Source organism: Sceloporus undulatus, chromosome 5 (assembly GCF_019175285.1).
Source record: "Sceloporus undulatus isolate JIND9_A2432 ecotype Alabama chromosome 5, SceUnd_v1.1, whole genome shotgun sequence".
In the NCBI taxonomy this organism is placed as follows: domain Eukaryota; kingdom Metazoa; phylum Chordata; class Lepidosauria; order Squamata; family Phrynosomatidae; genus Sceloporus; species Sceloporus undulatus.
In genome coordinates, this window is record NC_056526.1 from 191602722 (window position 1) to 191621263 (window position 18542).

Consider the following 18542-nt stretch of genomic DNA (forward strand, 5'->3'; position numbering starts at 1 on the left):
TAGTCCATATGTAACAAGCTCCTCTGGAAGTAGTTTGCATGAAAGCCAGTACTTTAAAGGCAGGGGCCAGAGTGCAATGGGAAGGAGTAGATTCAGTCCCTATCCTCTCTGGATTTAAGGCACACATAGTGTGTACTCACACTCTCTCGTGGTATGGGGGGCAAGATGAATCCACACCAAGGCTATACTTTGCTGGAGGTGGCAGAAGGGGAATCAGTTTTACAAACAAGAGCTCAGCTGTGGAACACATGAAGAAAAACAGCAACACCAAGCCAGTCTTCTCCAACCCAGAACTGCTGAATCACAATCTCTATCATCCCCTGCCAGCAACAACACCCTGACTGTGAAGCCACAATACAACAATAGCAATAGTAATAGCAAGCACATTTCTATACCGCTTATCTGCACTTAAGCACTCCCTAAGCTGTTTACAATGTGTAAGCTAATTGTCCACAACAAGCTGGGGACTCATTTTACTAGCCTACGAAAAGATGGAAGGCTGAGTGGATCCTGGAGCCCTGCCTGGGATCAAACTCACAACCTTGTGGCGGTCAATGGCTGCAATACTGGCATTTAATCACTGTGCCACCAGGGCTTCTTATGGAAGCCAATGGGTTGAGGAAGGCTGCTCTAAGGCCATGCAGTAGGCATGTACATTTAAAGTGCCACCTCAGAGCAACCTTGCTTCTTCATCAGTCTCCTTGGAGACACAGAACTGACTTTCAAATAAGCTAATGCTGGCTCATGTGAGGCTGAATACTACAATACCACTCCTCCATGGGATTTGCAGCCATTTCTTGAGAACCCAAAAGGCTTTCCCAGCAGTTTGCCAGGTGCTCAGCAACAAAAGCAGTGAGCTGGGCTGGAGGCAGCTCCCGCCATATGGACCATAAATCAGCCCAGTCTTTGCGAGGCCCCGGAGAGGAGAGTCCCATGCAGAGCGGGAGCTGGCAGGAGAAAATGAACCACGTCACCCGGAGCGGCCATGGAAAAATACCGCACACCAAATGCCAAGAGAAAGCTGGCTGGCACTCTCTCAAGGACAGGGAGAGAACCCCATTCCAGTAACTGGTGGGAGGGGGACAAGTGTGGAATCACACTTGTGCCCCTTGCCTCAAACTTTACAACATGGGTGATTTTCCAGTTGAGTGAGCCTTATCTCCAATATAACAGATCAAGCTGAGTTGGACTTTTCCTCAGCAAAAGAGTAGAAATCCAGAAGAACTAAAGCCTTGCTGAAAAAGGACTGTAAATGCCAACCTCTCCACTACCTTGAAGCAAATCCATTACAGTAGAAAACATCTGGATGGTGTCCTAAATGGCTTCTGGTTCTGAAATTTGGATCATGCGATAACAAGGTGGTCCACAGGCCAATCTCCACAGACAAGATTCTGAGAAAATGCTTGACTGAAGTTCTCTTCTTGATCTGTGTGGGTCTTATGAGTTTGGGTTTGTCTTTCTCCGCCAAAACACTCACAGCTCAACACACCCCTTTTCACAAGAGTGGCCTGGTTCTCCACTTGTGCCACACAGTGCTTCTGAACTGCACATGTGGTTTTGCAAGGCCTTCACGCGAACGGTTGTGGATTGTCCTGTCTCACAACTGTGTGGAAAATGTTTTAGCTTCCCGAACAGTGAGAATAATCAGCCAAGCCTTTAACAAAGATGCCCTCGCAAGCTCTTTTTTTGGGGGGGGGGGGGGGGGGGAAGAGAGACCAAACTCAAAGGTTTCAGTGTGTACACAGCAAGACTTCAGTTTCTCACCAAGGCATCGAGAAAACCCTTGCTTGAATCTCTTTGCCTTGTGTTTCGCATGCTGATTATCATGGAGAAAAATGAAACACCTATTTGCTACCAAGACCACATGGGATCAAATCCAACAAGAACAAGTCTCCTCATGCATTCCAGTCAGGGATAGAAAGATTTTCTTCAGTTAGGGATGCCTAGATCCCAAGTAATTTTAGCATCTACTCCAGGGTAAACAGAACTGAGTACTTCTACTGAGGTGTTTTTGGTGTGCGTGTGTTTAAAAAAAATAAAGCAAATGTGTATCTTTAACAATGCAGACAGAGCTCTAAAACTGTGTGGATATTTGCAAAGATGCTGCAGAAGGAAGTCTGCCCCCCCCAAGTTGGTACTAACCTTTGTTTTCCTGCTATTTATGGAGGAGAAAAAGCCCCACGTCTGTGGCTATGATGGGAAGGCGGGCTTGTGGGTGAAAGCCTGCCTTCTGTGAAGCAGAGAGAGTGGAATGGCAGAGTGATCCTCCCCTCCTCCACCACCCGGCTGCTTTTCTATGCTGATCACCGAAGAAAGGGCTTGCCTTCCTCTGTGGCTATAGTGGAAACAGACTAGGTTAGATTGGCACAAATTACAACCCTTGACAGCTCACAGATTTCTTCAGATTTCCTTGCTGTCAAGTCACTGGTCTTTGGAGGGCCTGGTTCAAGAAGTAATTGGGAAATCAAGGGAACACAGTCAGGGCACACCGGGTGCCATTGCGGTCCAAGAGTACAGACCCTGTGTCCTCTTCCAGAAACATATTTTAAAGTGCTTCCCTTCAGCAGGTCTTACAAATGTGCTATGCTTGAGAAGGAGCCTCAGAAGCTGCAAAGAACTCACTGCCCTTGATTGAAATGCTGCCAGCGTCAGCAGCACAGGCAAAACTCTAATTAAAGGGAGCACTGAGCCACGTGTTTTGGGGCTGCTCAATTAACAGCATTACGTGGAAGACACAACAGCTTGCCAGATTTGGGAGGCAGGAGGCTGCTGGGCCACCAGGATGAACTAACATGGAGATGAATCATCCAGCTGGCAATGGCCACAGGCCACGAGGCAAGGACAGGCTTCAGCCCCTTTCCCTTCCAAAGCACCTGCAGGAGGGCTGACTTTTAAAGGGGAGGATCACTCCTGCAAAGGGTCGGAGTAGGCTCACAAAAGTAGCTGTCGATGATGACTCCTGAGACATCCCCTATGGCTTGCAGATAAAAAAATCTTATTAGTTCAAGACCACTGGCCAACACAGAAACAAATTACAGTAGTCCCTCCACATCTGCTGGGGCTAAGAGCTTTTCTGTGGGTTTTTCAGGCTATGAGGTGTTCTGGAAGTTTATTCCTAATGTTTTGCCAACAGCTGTGGCTGGCATTTTCAGAGAATGCTGGCAAGGAAGAGAGTGAGGTATACATACTGTTGGTTGAGAGGAAGCAATTTGCATGTTAATCTGTGTATTGTTCTGTTGCTGAATGGCAAAGCCTAAGTAAATGGACACCCTGTAGGACATGCCATTCAACAATAGAACAATACACAGATTAACACGTAAATCGCTTCCTCTCAACCCACAGTGTGTGTGTGTGTGTGTGTGTGTGTGTGTATATATCTCCAGGTCCTCCAGGGCAACTCTATGGTCAACATCTGCCAGAAGTTGTTCATAAACACATGCTGGACGACCTACAAATGCCTAGAGAAGCGTTTTCTCTAGGAACCTCTAGCTTCTCCAGCACAACTCTATGGTCAGCATCTGGCAGAGTTGTGCTGGAGGGCCCAGAGATTCCTAGAGAGAACCTATTACTCAAAACTGCAAATACTAATCAAATCCACTAAAGTCAAGGCTGCAAACGTGGCGGGCCAACTGTAATCCTATGCAATGAGTCAACAGTCTGGAAGAGAAAAAAGCAGCCAATTGTGCTCCCCTTTACAAATACTTCTCTTGTCAAGTCACCTGTGGAGGTTTCTGAACCTATTGCAGACAACTAACTTAAAACACCCTCCCTTCAGTTTTACCACTCCACTTGCCATCAAACACAAATATAGAATGCTTCCTCACAGTCTAAAGGCTACTGCCCAAGAGCCAATCTACCTCCTGATATTTCCTAGAGGCTGGAATTTTGGTTGGCGGCAGCCAGGAGCAAACCTGAGCAGCTGGAATGGGCCTAAGATGCCACTCGGTCTCTGTGGAGGAATAAGAGCTGCCCTTTGGAAGGGCCAAGCTGAGGTGCCTTTTGTAAATGATCAGCCAGTCAACAAACTGAGTGATGCTCAAAGCTATTTATAGGAGCTAATGCTGGAACCCAGTCACAGGTGGCCTCTTCTCTCACCCTTGACACTCCGGATTGAAGAAAACCTCCGGCCAAATCTGCATCTCTGGGCAACACTGAGCTGGTAGATGGGGGACAGAGGCAAATGCCCTCTCAGTCCCTTTGCCAGGAATGGCCAGCCTCAATACTGGCAAACAAGGCCACTCATATTCTTCTGTTGTTGTGTTACTTCAAATCATTTCTGACGGATGGCAAACCTAATGTGAACCCATCATAGAACTGTCTTGGCAAGATTTGTTCAGAGGAGGTTTGCTATTGCCTTCATAGGATCATAGAGTTGTAAGAGACCACAAGAGCCAGCTAATCCACTTCCTGCCATGCAGGAACTCAAAATCAAAGCATCCCAGACAGATGGCCATCCAGCCTCTGTTTAAAGACCTCCAAAGAAAGAGACTCCACCAAAATATCTCTTGTCCTGTAGCTTCCATCCATTGTTCCAGGTCCTCTTCTCTGGAGCAGCAGAAAACAAGCTTGCTCCCTTTTCAATATGACAACCCTTCAAATATTTCATCAGGGCTATTGTGTCACCTCTTAACCTTATCTTCTCTAGGCTAAACATCCCCAGCTCCCTAAGTCGTTCCTCATAGAGCATGGTTTCCAGAACCTTCACCATTTTGGTCACCCTCTTCTGGACATGCTCCAGCTTCTAAACATCCTTTTTTAGTTGAGGTGCCCAGAACTGGACACAGTATTCCATGTGAGGCCTGAACAAAGCAGAATAGAGTGGCACTATTACTTCCCTTGATCTAGACACTATATTTCAGTTGATGCAGCCTAGAATCATATTGGCCTTCCTCTGAAGCTGAGAGCATGTGACTTGCCCAAGTTCCCTCAGTGGATTTCATGACCAAGTGGGCCCTCGATTCCAGGTCCAGAGTCACAGTCCAATGGTCAAACCACTATGCCACATTGGTTCTTTCATTTTGCCTCATCTCCTCCAAAAACAAGTTCTCTGGGGATCTTTATTGCTATCCTTGCATTTTCTCCCTCATTCCCCTGACTGGCAACTGAGTACTCCTTATTCCCTTCCTCAAACCACTACGCTACACTAGCTCTACCAGTTAGTTCACAAACTGCTGGTCTCTCTCTCTGTGTGAATTTGTTAGTAGCATGCCAAGACAATTATAATATTTCATGTATTTGTATCCTTTCATATCAATAGCACAGCTGAGAACCAAGGATACACCCTTTTTGTGCAGTTGCTAGTACATGTTGTCCGATGCCTACCTTCTGAAAAGGAAAGGGGGTCACAACAAATGCACTTTCACAGGACTAGTACATTCTTCAAGCATCACTCCAGTCACACGTTTTGAAATTCAATTTAAAAATTCACTGCACAGGTAATAAATCAAAACTGCTAAGGCCTGTAGAATCATAGAGTTGGAGGAGAGCACAATGGCCATCCAGTCCAACCTCATTCTGCCATGAGGGAACTCACCACCAAATCTCCTTTCCTGTAGCTTGCATCCATTGTTCTGTGTTCTAGTTTCTGGAGCAGCAGAAAACAAGCTTGCTCCACCCTCCCTTCAACTATTTGAACAGGGCTATCATATCACCTCTTAACCTTCTCTTCTCCAGGATAAACATACCCAGCTCCCTAAGTCTCTCCTCATAGGGCTTCATGGTTTCCAGGCCCTTCACCATTTTGGTTGTCCTCCTTTGAACGTGCTCCAGCTTCTCAATTGGAATACTGTGTCCAGTTTTGGGCACAATTCAAAAAAGGATGTTGAGACAAGAACCAAGCTGTAAAAGGAGCCCTGGTGGCGCAGTGGTTAAATGCCTGTACTGCAGCCATTCACTCAAAACCACAAGGTTGCGAGTTCAAGACCAACAAAAGGGCCCAAGCTCGACTCAGGCTTGCATCCTTCCGAGGAGGGAGCTAAAATGAGTACCCAGACTGTTGGGGGCAAATTAGCTTACTTGCTAATTAGCTTACTTGCTGTTCACCGCTATGATCTTTGGAATAGCGGTATATAAATAAAACAAATTATTATTAATTATTAAAACATCTATTCTGCTGTGAACTCTGCCAAATATTGGACCAATCCCAGGTTTATTCCAAGAAAGTCGGCCCTCCATATCGACAGATTCTGCATCCACGAGTTCAACCATCTATGGCTTGAAAATATCCTCCCCCAACTAAAAGGAGGGGAAAATCCAAAAATCAAACCTTCCTTTTGCTATTTTATACAAGGGCCACCATTTTACTGTGCCACTGTATATAATGGCACTGGAATATCCACAGATTTTGTTATAGACAGTGGGGTGCTGGAACCAACCCCCAGCAGATATCAAGGGCCTGCAGTACATTTATAAAACGGATCGCTAAAATCCAGAACAAACTATAGACCAGTTATGTGTCCAACAAGACTGTTCACTTCCAACAAATAGCCAAACCTTAGTCTGACATGAAGGGGTCAACTGATGTTAATGGACTACTGTACCAAACTTCGTCATGCCCAAGGTATCTGGCATATTATGTATGTGCCAGAGAAACCAAATCAAAGGCCATTTCCATTTAACACACTTGTCCTATTCTGTTTATCCAGTTGACCAATAAAGCGTATTTGGCTGAAATCCCCCCAAAGATGCCTGCTTTTCATCAGGCTGTCCCAACAGAGATGCATGCTAGGACATCAGGCAAATGAAGGACCACATCCTCACCAGATGGCCTGGATCAGCCCTGGTTTTGCAATATTTAGACTGCCACACAGCTACATCTCATTTAAATATCAGAATTGGATGTTAATCCCCATCCTTGTAGCTGTTTAATCAGCTCTGGGCAGCAACTAACAGAGCTAAGGATCTCCAACCCAGTGCAATAAAACAGAAGCAGGCTGCAACCTCTCATCCCAAAGGGGCCTTCATACAGGTTTACACTTAAAGACCCAGACCTCCTCCCACACACCCCAAACCCTGACCCTCATGACCAAAAATGTTGACACACTACAACATAAACTAATCCCAATACTATGTTTTCCAAATGCTTTTCTAAATCTCCTCCCAAGGTGTAAGCCTTGCAATATCAGTCAGCTTGCTTCTGACAGGATTTTCAAAAAAGAGGAGCAAGAAGTGGCAAAGCAGATGCTTCAAAATTCCCTTCTTGCAGAAGTGCTGTTATTCTGACATGTAAGATCAAGGATTAAAACCCCACACAGATGGGCTTATTTCTGCAATAAATAATAATAATAATAATAAGGTTGGTGCGCTCAGTTTAGGTAGACCTTTCTACATTAAGAAGGTGTGATGATGAAACAGTACTGAAACCACAGCTCAGATCTGACCACAAGGGCATTTTGAAGTGGCTTCCTTTCAGCTTGACTCACTAGAAATGCCAGCTTGGCACAGTACTAAAACCACTTGGATTTTGCAATGCTGCTTTTGATATCATTTTTGTTGTTGCTGTGTGCCTTCAAGTCGCTTCCAACTTATGGCAGCACTAAGGTAAACCTATAATGGGGTTTTCTGGGTGGGTTTCTTCAGAGGGGGTTTGCCACTACCATCCTCTGCAGCTGAGAGGGTGTGAATTGTCCAATGTCACCAAGTGGGTTTCATGGCCAAGCTGGGAATCGAACCCTGGTCTCCAGACCATAGTCAAACAACACTCAAATCACTACGCTAGGCTGGCTCTCATTATATCATTATGTCCCTCCAATGCCAGACAAAGGCGATTTTATAGAACATCAAATAGATCTCAGTGCATGTGGCCTGAATATAACAATGCACAAGAAGGGAGAATCAAATCTACAGTTATACAAGATGAGGTTAGGGCTGGATAAGTGCCATCCCAGCATCTGACACGAAGGCTTGCACCATTTGGTAACAAAGGGCCTGGACAGACAGGCCAAAATAAAGCTGCTTCGGGGCACTTTGGAGGTATGCTGTTTAAATGCTGCATGCTTCCTAAGAGGCCGGAAGCCGCGCCAAAGCCATGCTCCAGTGCTAAGGACTGAAGTGCAGCTTTTGTGCAGCTTTTGGCCTCTTAAGATGCACGTGCCATTTAAACAGCATACCTCCAAAGTGATCCCAAGCAGCTTTATTTTGGCCTGCCTGTTCGGGCCGAAAAAGCTTCTAGGATAGGAGTCTCAAGGTACCAAACATATATCTTTGTCCTTATAAAGAAAAAGAAAACAAAAAAACAAAGGGAAGGGTTCTATATTACCTAAGGGACATATTGTTACTGGCCAGGCAACCTGCCAAGATTTCAAAGTAAGAGGGGTTAAGAAATAAAATATAAATCAACAACATGTTTCAGAACCGCAAGATTCCCACACCTGCTTCAAAGCCATCTCAAGTAGGGATCATCACCACATCTGGTGGCTATAGACTCCATGGTTTGACCGTGGGTTGTATAAAGAGTTGTCTCTTTGGTCCACTCTGCAATAGCAACAGCAATAATCTCGTACCCCAAAGGCAAATCAGAAAGAGGGTTCTTGCCAGTTTCTCAGAATAAATAAATAAATAAATGACCTGAAACGGGTCAAAGACGAAATAACAGTTACATACTCTATGCAGAGAGAAAGAGAGGTTCTGCTGGTAGGCGCTTTCTTTCCACAACAGGCCCATAGACCTAGACATAAAGCAAGATCAGCAATGAGGCCACCCGGCAGCTGCAAAGCCAGGGAGAAAACTGGCGGCATGGCAATCCAATTTGCAGCTCCCTTTTTGGCACCTGGCCCAGTTAGAACAACAACACAGAGGCTTCGGCAGGCCACGCTGAAACCCCCTCCCCGCCATCCCCTCCGCCTTTTGCTTTGGAATGCAGATTTCTCTTTCAGAATGCGCAGCTCAGCCGCCAGAATTGCAGCACCACACGCCATCGGCCCCAGGTTCAACTGCTCTCCCATGCAGCGTTCAGGACGCCTGGTCTCTGCTCCATGAAACATGCAATGCAGGGAAATGCCTATTTTGATTCTACAGTTCGCTCTCCACATTTGCAGCTCTGCCTTTTGCAGATTTGATGATTTGGGGGTTTGATTAATCTGTTCTCTCTAGGAATCTCTAAGTCCTCCAGCACAGTTATGCCAGAAGTTGGCCATAGAGTTGTCCTGGAGACCCTAGAAGTTCCCAGAGAAATCACTTCTCTAGGCATTGGTAGGTCCTGCAGCATGATTCTATGATTCACATCTGGCAGCTGTTGACTACAGAGTTGCACTTGGAGGACCTGGGATTAATAATAATAATAATAATATTTATAACCCGCCTTTTCACAAGAAATCAAGGCGGGTTATAACAGCACAAAGAATAAAAACAACACACATCAGTATCAATTACACTTTAAAAATAACCCCCTTCCCGTCCCCCCATCCCAGTCATAAAAACAAAACAATATAAAATATTTTTACAATATAAACTTTGAGAATTATAACTAAAAGAATAGCTAAAAATAGGGGTAGGAGACAGCTAAGATGAATTTATGTTTAGCAAACAGGCAGACGGGGGCATCCATACTCATGGAGGGGAGGCTAACCTGGGATTCCTAGAGAGGTGTTCTCTTAGGTAAAAAGACTAGTGGGGGTTTTTTCACGGCTTTTCTGCAAAAACAGGGTCCTTCACCCCTAACCCCAGAGAATGTGGAGGGACCACTGTATTTTGATTCTACGGCTGCTGATCTCATGGAATTGTCAACCATCACCACTGTGGTTTACTGACTGCTGTTCATTCAGAAGGACTCAGAACCAACATGGAGTGGCAACTCAGAGCCCTGCAGAGAGGGAGATCTGAACCAGGCTTCCTAACCAACTGTAAGGGATCACTCTGGACCTCAAATGAAACAGCACCTTCCAGTTTGTAAATGTTTCCCTTATATGCCTATTTACCTGTATAACCTAATCTGACTCCAGTCATGGACACTTTACAGCCTGTCTGGACTACCATGAGTATGGGGCTGCCTCTGAAGAGCACCTGGGAAGTTTTGTCCCCATGCTGTGACAATGCTATGACAGCTTTACACAGCAGCGGTCCTAAAAGTTTCTCATTCCATCCCCTAAATGCACTCTTGAATTCAGCTCTAAGCCTGGAAGCCCAGGTTTCAAGGGTGACCAGGAGTGCATTTGTGCAGACAATAAATAGTGCCTTTTTTCAGAGATGTCAGATCAGGCCATGGTGGCATAGGCCTTGTTCACATCCTGTTAGGACAACCATAATGCACTGATGAGGGGTGCCCTTGAAAAGTGTTCAGAGATTTCAACTTGTCCAGAATGTTATGGGGCCTGGTTACAGGGACATGCAATTCCCATTAACACATAATAGAGATCTGGTGGGATAACTCCCATGATTGGAATATTACAACTGAAGGGTATAACCTATTCCAAAACAAAACTGAACAGATGTTGTAGAAAAGAAGGGGGAGAAGCATTATAAGTCAAGGGCAAATCCATGAGTGATCAGAGTGGACCAGTTGAGAGCTTTGGGGGTAGATAAATGGAGAAACAAATAAGCACAACATTGTGGTAGGGATTTACTACAGGCCACCAAACGAAGTAGTAGTAGTGGATGGTGAAACAAATCTCAGAAATCTCAAAGATGCAAGAATTAGTAGTTACGGGGTCCTTCGTTCTGATATCTGCCACAAAATTAAGTCTGCTAAGATTATGCTCTCCAACAAATTCCTGATGTGCCTTGAGGATAATTTCTTATTTCAAAGCTTGCTTCCACTCTCCGCACTGTGGCAGCAACTTCTCGCAACATGCGGTGACACTGCCTCCCTGGCCACTTGTTTGCTATTACTTGCGATATCATTTATCCGTGTCCTTGTAGATACAGGGGTCATATTGTATACAGATGTCTATCTGCAAGTATCATGATGACAATGCAATGACCTATTAGGGATGCTTTAGCTGGAGATCCTGTACTGGGCAAGGAGCTGGACTCAGTGGCCCAAGAGGCTCCTTCCAATGCTATGATTCTGTAACTTGTGCAGACAAGACAGAAGACCTTCTCGTGGCTATTCTGGCACTATGTGCTCCTGGTCTTGAACATTTAAGATGGGTTGATGCTGAAGGGGCTGAAAATGCAGTGGTAACAAAGAAGTAACAGCATCTGACCAATTAAGTACTTTGTGACAAACTTGTTTTAAGTGTGATTTTAACATATTTAAATTCTTCAAATGCATTTGCTTTTACCTGAATTTTACCATTGCTAAGCTAACCTGACTGACCTTTTTATGCATAAAAGTAGGCTATAAACGTAATAAATAGGAAATACAACAATTCTTCTGGAGTTGTGCTTGACAGAGAAGCGCATCATAAGAAGAGTATGTTTGACTGACAGTCTTTTTTGACATAAGCAGACGAGCAGAGATAACCTCCCCAGTTTACAACTATCTGCACTGGAGAAGTAGCAATAAGGCTTGTGTAGGTCGGATGCAGCAAAAAGAGGTTTATTTTTTTTAAAGTTGATAGTTAAGCAGATTTGCAGTTAAATTCTCTTATTCACCTAAGCTTATTTATTTGTGGCTTTAAAAAAGCAGCCTCCTATAAAACTTCATTGTTTACCTGGATAAGATTCTTACTTATTAAAGTCAACCTAGATTATAAGATTATTGAAACAACTCTTGGGAAACTTTTTGTCTTTCTTCATACTGAGAAGTGGATTGCAGTGGTCAATAGTAACTTCTAGCACTGGCAAGGCAGAAGGACATAGTACAGTCGTCCCTTCCCTTACACGGGGGATCCATTCTGGACACACTCCCCCCCCCCCCCCCCCCCCGCAAAAGGGAAAAAATGCGGATGCTCAAGCCCCATTCAGGTGAATGGGGCTCGTGCCCACAGTAACGCACAGCAGCACACGGGGCACATGCACGCCACTGTCTTTTCTGGGGCGTGGCGCTGCTCCTTCCAGTGCGGCTTCCAGAGTATGCTGGAAGCTGCGTAAGGTGTGCCTACGTATGACGCGGGCGCACTGTACAGAAAAGCATGCTGGTCCTGATGTCCTTGGAGCTTATGATCCTCTCCCCACGAATTCTGCACTTTCTAGGTCCCTATCAACAAACAAAAGACTGACCATCAGGAAAGGGTGGGGTTTGTGCAACTAGAGGGTTTATCTATCAAAATGACTTGCGTGGTGGCTGAAGTTGCAACATGTTTCGACACACAGGCTTTGACATGTTGTTTCCAACCCCATTACCCCCACTAACCCAGCCACACTCAACAGACAATCTTTTAAACAAGAAAGAGTCAAGAGGCAAACACCAAGATGTGAGGGTTGAGTGAACCAGCTTCACACCTTAACAGCCACAACCAGCGAGAACATAACCTCCTCCTATTTGTATACAACCCCAGTTCACATGGGTTCAGCTAGAGCAGGGGTGCCCTCCATTTTTTCTTACTACTGAACTACAACTCCCATAATCCCTGGTCATTAGTGATGCTGCCTGGTGCTTATGGTATCTGTCATCAAAACATCATGAGAGTGTCAGGCTGCCTATGGCTGCATCAAGGGCTGTACAGTTTGGTGGGAAAGGCTGGCCTGGGAGCAGTCGAGGCATGGTGTCCACATGACACACATTCTGATTCTGCCCCCAGGCCGGCATGACACCGCATGCTGCACCACACGGTGTGTGGCATCTACATGATGCAGCACCAAAAGAGTACAGAAAAGCCATGCGGCAGCTATGGTGCCCATTCTGGGGCACAAAAAGGAGCCACTTTTTGCATCTCCTTTTTGCGCCAAGGAAAGCAGAGGTCAGGGCCGCGGCATGTAGTTGCCACAGCCCTGATTGAGCCCCTCAGATTCTTAAAGAATGTACCACCTCTCAGAATATGAACCATTGTAAAATTCTCTATCACACTTCTTAGGAGAGGAAGACTTGCTCCTCTGAAATTTTCATAGGGGAAGTCTGAGCATTGGCCATCCATGCTGAAACCCAAACTCCCTGCTTTAATGCAGTGCAAACCACCACAGATACAGATGGCACCACATAAACATAGATCAAAATATATGGCAGCGTGATATAAAAGGCTGATTAAGTGTGTGTCTGCCTCTGTACCCTACAGGGCTTAAGTTCTCACAAAACCTGGAGTATTGTCTGACAAACTGGAACGGAAAGGAGTAAGGTGAGAAGCATCTTCACTTGCAGAAATTCACAGGCAGCTCACATTCTAGGCCAGGCCCTGCTGCTTTGTGGGAAAGTAGTGAAGATGAACAAACTCCATGTGCACGGGCTCAGAAATTTGTAGAGGAATCCAGACTAACAAGTAATTAACACCTCACTGTTTGGGCAGGGAAGCTATGGCTCTCCAGATGCTGTTATAGCCACGGTGATGCAGGAGCTGTAGTCCAACAGCATCTGGAGAACCACAGGTTCTGCATCCCTCTTCTACTGCAGGAATAGGAGACATGGGCAACAGTGGCATCGGCCATCCTGAGTCAGCAGGGCACACCAGGTAAATGTTCAAAGCTGGTTTGGCCACTGTGCCGTTTGGGAAAATGCCACCGCTACAATTAAACAGACACCGTGGAAAGGAGCACAAATTCCAGCGAGAGAGCTGCATCTATTTGCACAACTAACAAGTCTATCCTAAGTGTGCAAAGGCCCATGTTGTCAGACCCATGAAGAGGCCAATTCAGCAGAGAAATGAACATATGGTGAGCAAAACAGGAAGGAGTCAACCAGTAGGACCCAAAAGGTCAAAAGAGCTAAAAGACAGCCATCAATATATCCTATTTCTCTCCTGGGCACTAATGATCCAAGATAAGCCAGTGAAACCCACATGCCTCCAACTGACACTAAGAATAAGCCAGATATACACATGCTCTTTGTTTTTCTACTAACTTCAAAGCGGCACTGCCTGGATCAAGAGTGTGGATCAAGAGTGACGCAGAACTTGCTTCTTCACCAAGTCAACTTCAGGGCTACCTGCCAATCAAAGCCCCAAGCTCCCTTGGAGAGAAAAGACGTTCCAGAAGCAAGACTTACCTATATATACTCATTTATCAGTCGAGGGAAAGTTTGGGGACCAAAATTATCAATTTTGATATGAGCTGTGGATAAGTTGAGGATAAAACTTAGGGGCATGCAACAAGGATGTAAAGGATGAGACAAAGGAAAATGATGCCAAAGAACTTAGAAAATTCTGGCAGGCATAACTACTTGTGCTCACCCTAAAGGCTGGATGTATGAGGAGGGAACTACATAAACAGTGGCTGTGAGGTATGTGGGGGAGATGGTAAGACATAGGTAGTGCTAAGAAAATGCACACACGTCTACCCTCTTGGTGCTTCTTTGAGAAGAAGCCAAAAGCCACCATCACTGCTGATTTATTTATTTATTTATGGATGGGATTAATATCCTGCCTTTCTCCCAAAATGGGAACCAAGGCAGCTTTTCCATGAAGGCATTCAAAAAGGCCAGAAGTGGTGCTGTGGTGTAGTGAATATAGGGGATCTGTATTTCTTTTAGGTGCTCCCAGGATGGACTAAGCTCTCGCCTTTTGCCATTCTACTCAGAGAAGAGGATGGTTTCTTTTTTTATAAGAGTTAAGGTGTTGTATTTACATTGACTTGTGCATAAGTTGAGCCAGGTTTTATGGGTCACTTTTTTGACTAAAATGTATAGACTTATACATGAGTATATACAATAAGCCTGATGTCCAACCCCCATGCTTGGGAGAGACAGGGCAAGGCGGCTGGAATACAGTGGTGCCCCCCCCCACTTTCCTCCAGGCAGAAGTTGCAGAGTTCAGCCAAGGCAGGTGCAACTGCTGGCCAGGATGCTCCTGTAAAAATACCCAGCCTTCTTGCTGCATGTTTTGCTGTGAAACCTGACAAGGAGGTAGAGGACAGAGCCCAAGGACATGCACAGTCAAGGAATGGGCTCAGCTGTGTGCAGTCTGGACACCATTCAGAACAAGGAGAGCATGCTGGACCTGCCACACTTAGGGGAAAGTAACTCAGCCAAATCAGCAGGCTATGCAGCAGGTCCAGCTGCCTCACGTAAACAAACAAGGATGCCCACAACAACTGCAGGCTTCTCTGTACATCCAAAGGCAATAATTTATTTGTTAAAAAACAGAGCACTGAGCCACAATGTGGCTGAGGCTGGCTGTCATTTTGTGTTTGGTGCCTCATACAGAAAACTCAGAGAACAACTCTAGATAAGCTGTAGAGAGATTTGGAACGCCTCCTCTGCCAGTTGCCTTCTAAAAACTCACTTCTACTGGCAACGTCAAGCTTCTCAGGCTTTGAACTCATTAATATCCTTCTCATTAGTAACACCATCAACATATGTAATACCTTACAGAGGAACATCAGGAAAGACAGGCCCCTTCTGCCCCAAGGAACTTGACAAACCAACTTTCAGCAGTGGGGAAACAATAGAGGGAGGAGAGAGAAAGGGATGTGTGCAACTAAGACCAGTTAGGAGTGTGTAAATAGGAGCAGCTACAGTACTTGCACTTTGTGGCAGTGAAGACAAAAAGCTTATGCCAGATGCTTCGCAGAAAATATGAGGATTGCAAAGGCTTTAAAAATGAAACACTGTCTAATGACAGAGAGAAAACAGCAACCATAAAAGACACCCAACCTTGCCGTTTTTTTGAAATTTTCACTCAATGACATGTATCTTAGGAAAACAATGTATGGGCACTAGCCATTTTAGCCCTGGATGAGGCTGGTGACCAAGGGCTGTGTAATTCCTAATGTATCCAGCCAGAACTCTCCCACAATATTGGATCAGCTAGAGTCTTTGGGTGTCGAATGACGCTTTCACAGGGGTCAGATAGGACCTTAGGAAAACGCATATTTGCAATGGTCTTAGACACCACTCCCCTATCTGTTTTGTGGTTGGAGGGCATCACTAAATGAGGAACTGTATTAAAGGGTTGTGGCATTAGGAAGGTTGAGAACCACTGAGATAGACAGATCAAACCGACCCCCTCCCCTCCAAAATGCATACAGTATATTCACAAAAAAGGGTTAGTAGCATGAACCAAGACTGTCTTACTTCCAAAGCAATCATGGTGGTGAAGTCAAAGGCTTTCATAGCCAGCATCCATAGGTTGTTTTTTTTTTGTGGTTTTTTGGGCTATGTGGCCATGTTCTAGAAGAGTTTATTCCTGACGTTTTGCAAGCAGCATCTGTGGCATCTGGCATCTTCATTTCTCTGAAGATGCCAGCCACAGTTGCTGGCAAAACCTCAGGAATAAACTCTTCTAGAACATGGCCACATAGCCCAAAAAACCACAAAAAACTAATCATGGGGGTCTTTGTGAGACTCAAGGGCTCACAAACAGAGAGTCAGATCTCCACAAATGTGCTCTGCTTAGCAGCAAAATCTAAAATGGTAAAGGTTTGGCCAGTGTCCGATTCATCCCACATGGCCAAGTAAGTCCAAGGAAGGATGGGACAAGCAGCAGCCCCAGCATCTTGTTGAAGAGAAATAACGCCATCTGGATTCAAGCAACTGAATTTCATTCCAACCTCTGTGATACGCAAGACACTTCAGAGCCAATGAGCTACACACATTGTCAGGTACGTACACAGCCATGTGCAGAATCTACAGCTACAGCCACTCTGTTCTTGAGCTAATCCTTGTAAGCTCTATAAAATGGTGGTGGGTTAAGGAGGAGAACCAACCAAAAAGGGCAGCAATGCTGTACAAATCTTTGGCCTAGGTCTTCTCCAATACTGCCAGGAAAGGTCTCTTAAAAAAATCAAAACCATTTAAGTTTCTAACCAGAGCAAAATGTCAGGGCAGATGTTCCATGTGGCAATACTAACCTGTAACTTCAACCCAAGGCCTAGCACTTGCCAAAACAAACTGGATCTCATAGCTGAATGCAGAGCCAGCCCACATGGTGAACTGTGAAGGCTACACATTGGAGCATCCACACATAAGTTAACAGGTTCCTAGTATCAGTACAAAACCACCACCCATTCAAGTTAGCAATTTAACCTGGAAAATGGGCCTTTTTGTAAAGATGTATCATTGAATACTAAAATTAGGGTTGTCCATGCCATCATATCTCCAGTTTCTCTAGATGGTTGTGAAAGCTGGATGGTGAAGAAAGCTGGTGGGAAGAAAATCAACTCATTTGAAACGTGGTGCTGGAGAATATTGCTAAGAATACTGTGGACTGCTAGAATGACCAATAAAGGGATCCTGGAGCAAATCTGCCTGAACTCTCCCTATAAGCCAAGGTGACTAAAGGGAGGCTGTTGGGCTTTGAATGAATCATCAAAATGCATGACTCCCTAGAAAAGATCATAATGCTTGATAAGGTAGAAGGAAAAGAGGAAGACAACATTCCAGATGGATAAACTCAATCAAGGAAGCTGCAAGACTGCCCTGATTTTGCAAGACCTGCAAGGCAGTTTATTGTGACTTGGAGGTCTCCCATTCATGGATCAACTTAAGTCAGAGTTGGCTTGATTACAGTTAACAAAAAACAAACAACAATGGTCTTTCCAGACTTTTGGCTTATCCTCCCAGCTCCAAAGTAAAGTCCATTTACAGCTCAGTTCCAGACAATCCCTTTGCTCTAGCTAGAATTAATAAAACTCCCTCCCATGCTCCAAAATTGTACTTTGCTTGAGGCATCTCTCCTCCCGACCCCAGAGTATCCTTATCCAAAGCACTGGTGGGATGATGCCTTAAATAAAGTGCAATTTAGGCTAGTTCAGAGGTCCTAACAAACCATAACACATTGTTTTAAAAGCAACCTACAGTGGCCTTGGGCTTCTGTATCCCTCTCCCTTCACTTCCACTGCTGACCCATCACCACTATTTTGGCTCAATTTAACAAGCAGCAGTTAATCTGACCTATGGTTTGTTTCAAAAGAAGTCAGCTTCGTAACTTATGGTTTGACATTGGCTGGTTTCAAACAAACTGCCTAAGAGGTTCAGATACACTTCTACCGTGTGACGAAGAAAAGAATGGACAAAGCTTCCAATCTGCTCCTTGCAGCTGTACTGTACTAGAAGAGCAGTGTGTATGTCTGTGGCTCACCGCAGCTCATTCCCATTCTGGCCAGAGGCAGTTTATTGTGACATCCAAACGAGCCGAGTGACTTTTGCCTTGACACTGGCTCCTCAGCCTCCTCTTCTCTTACTCACTATACTTCCTCTCCTTGCTTGAATTCTTCTGCCAGATCCCACCACCTTCTGCAAACTCTCACTTGAGACATAAGAAGGTTCTCTTTAAGGAGAATAGACAGATGAACTAATCTAAATCTAAAATACCTTGTCTTTGCCTTGGCCCTTCTTTAAGGCAACCTAAGCCATTTCTGCATTCTGCATTCAGTCCAGACACTAAATAAACGGGTTGCTTTGAAGCCTCAGGCTATCCGCCCAGAGCTACGTACTGTATATGGACACTGAACCAAGTTAAAGTTTCATGGCATTTCCTCTCAAGCAAGTCCACGTAGGATTAGCAGCATGGGCTGGAATCTGAAGCATCCTTATTTGAAAGCAAGTCCTGTGAAAATTATACGGGACATAATTCCAT

General features: G+C 45.0%; 1 protein-coding gene across 3 annotated transcripts in view; it reads right to left on the bottom strand.

Moving 5' to 3' along the window:
* PAIP2B (poly(A) binding protein interacting protein 2B) overlaps positions 1 to 18542 on the bottom strand; it is a 40299-nt gene that overhangs the window by 15558 nt on the left and 6199 nt on the right. Inside the window, exon 1 of one of the 3 annotated variants that reach the window (XM_042468688.1) lies at positions 2143 to 2284. The exons of the other annotated variants lie outside the window; for them this stretch is intronic. The gene's annotated coding sequence lies outside the window, so the exon portion shown is untranslated. Of the gene's footprint in view, positions 1 to 2142; positions 2285 to 18542 lie in introns of those variants that run through there. 3 annotated transcript variants of the gene reach the window in all.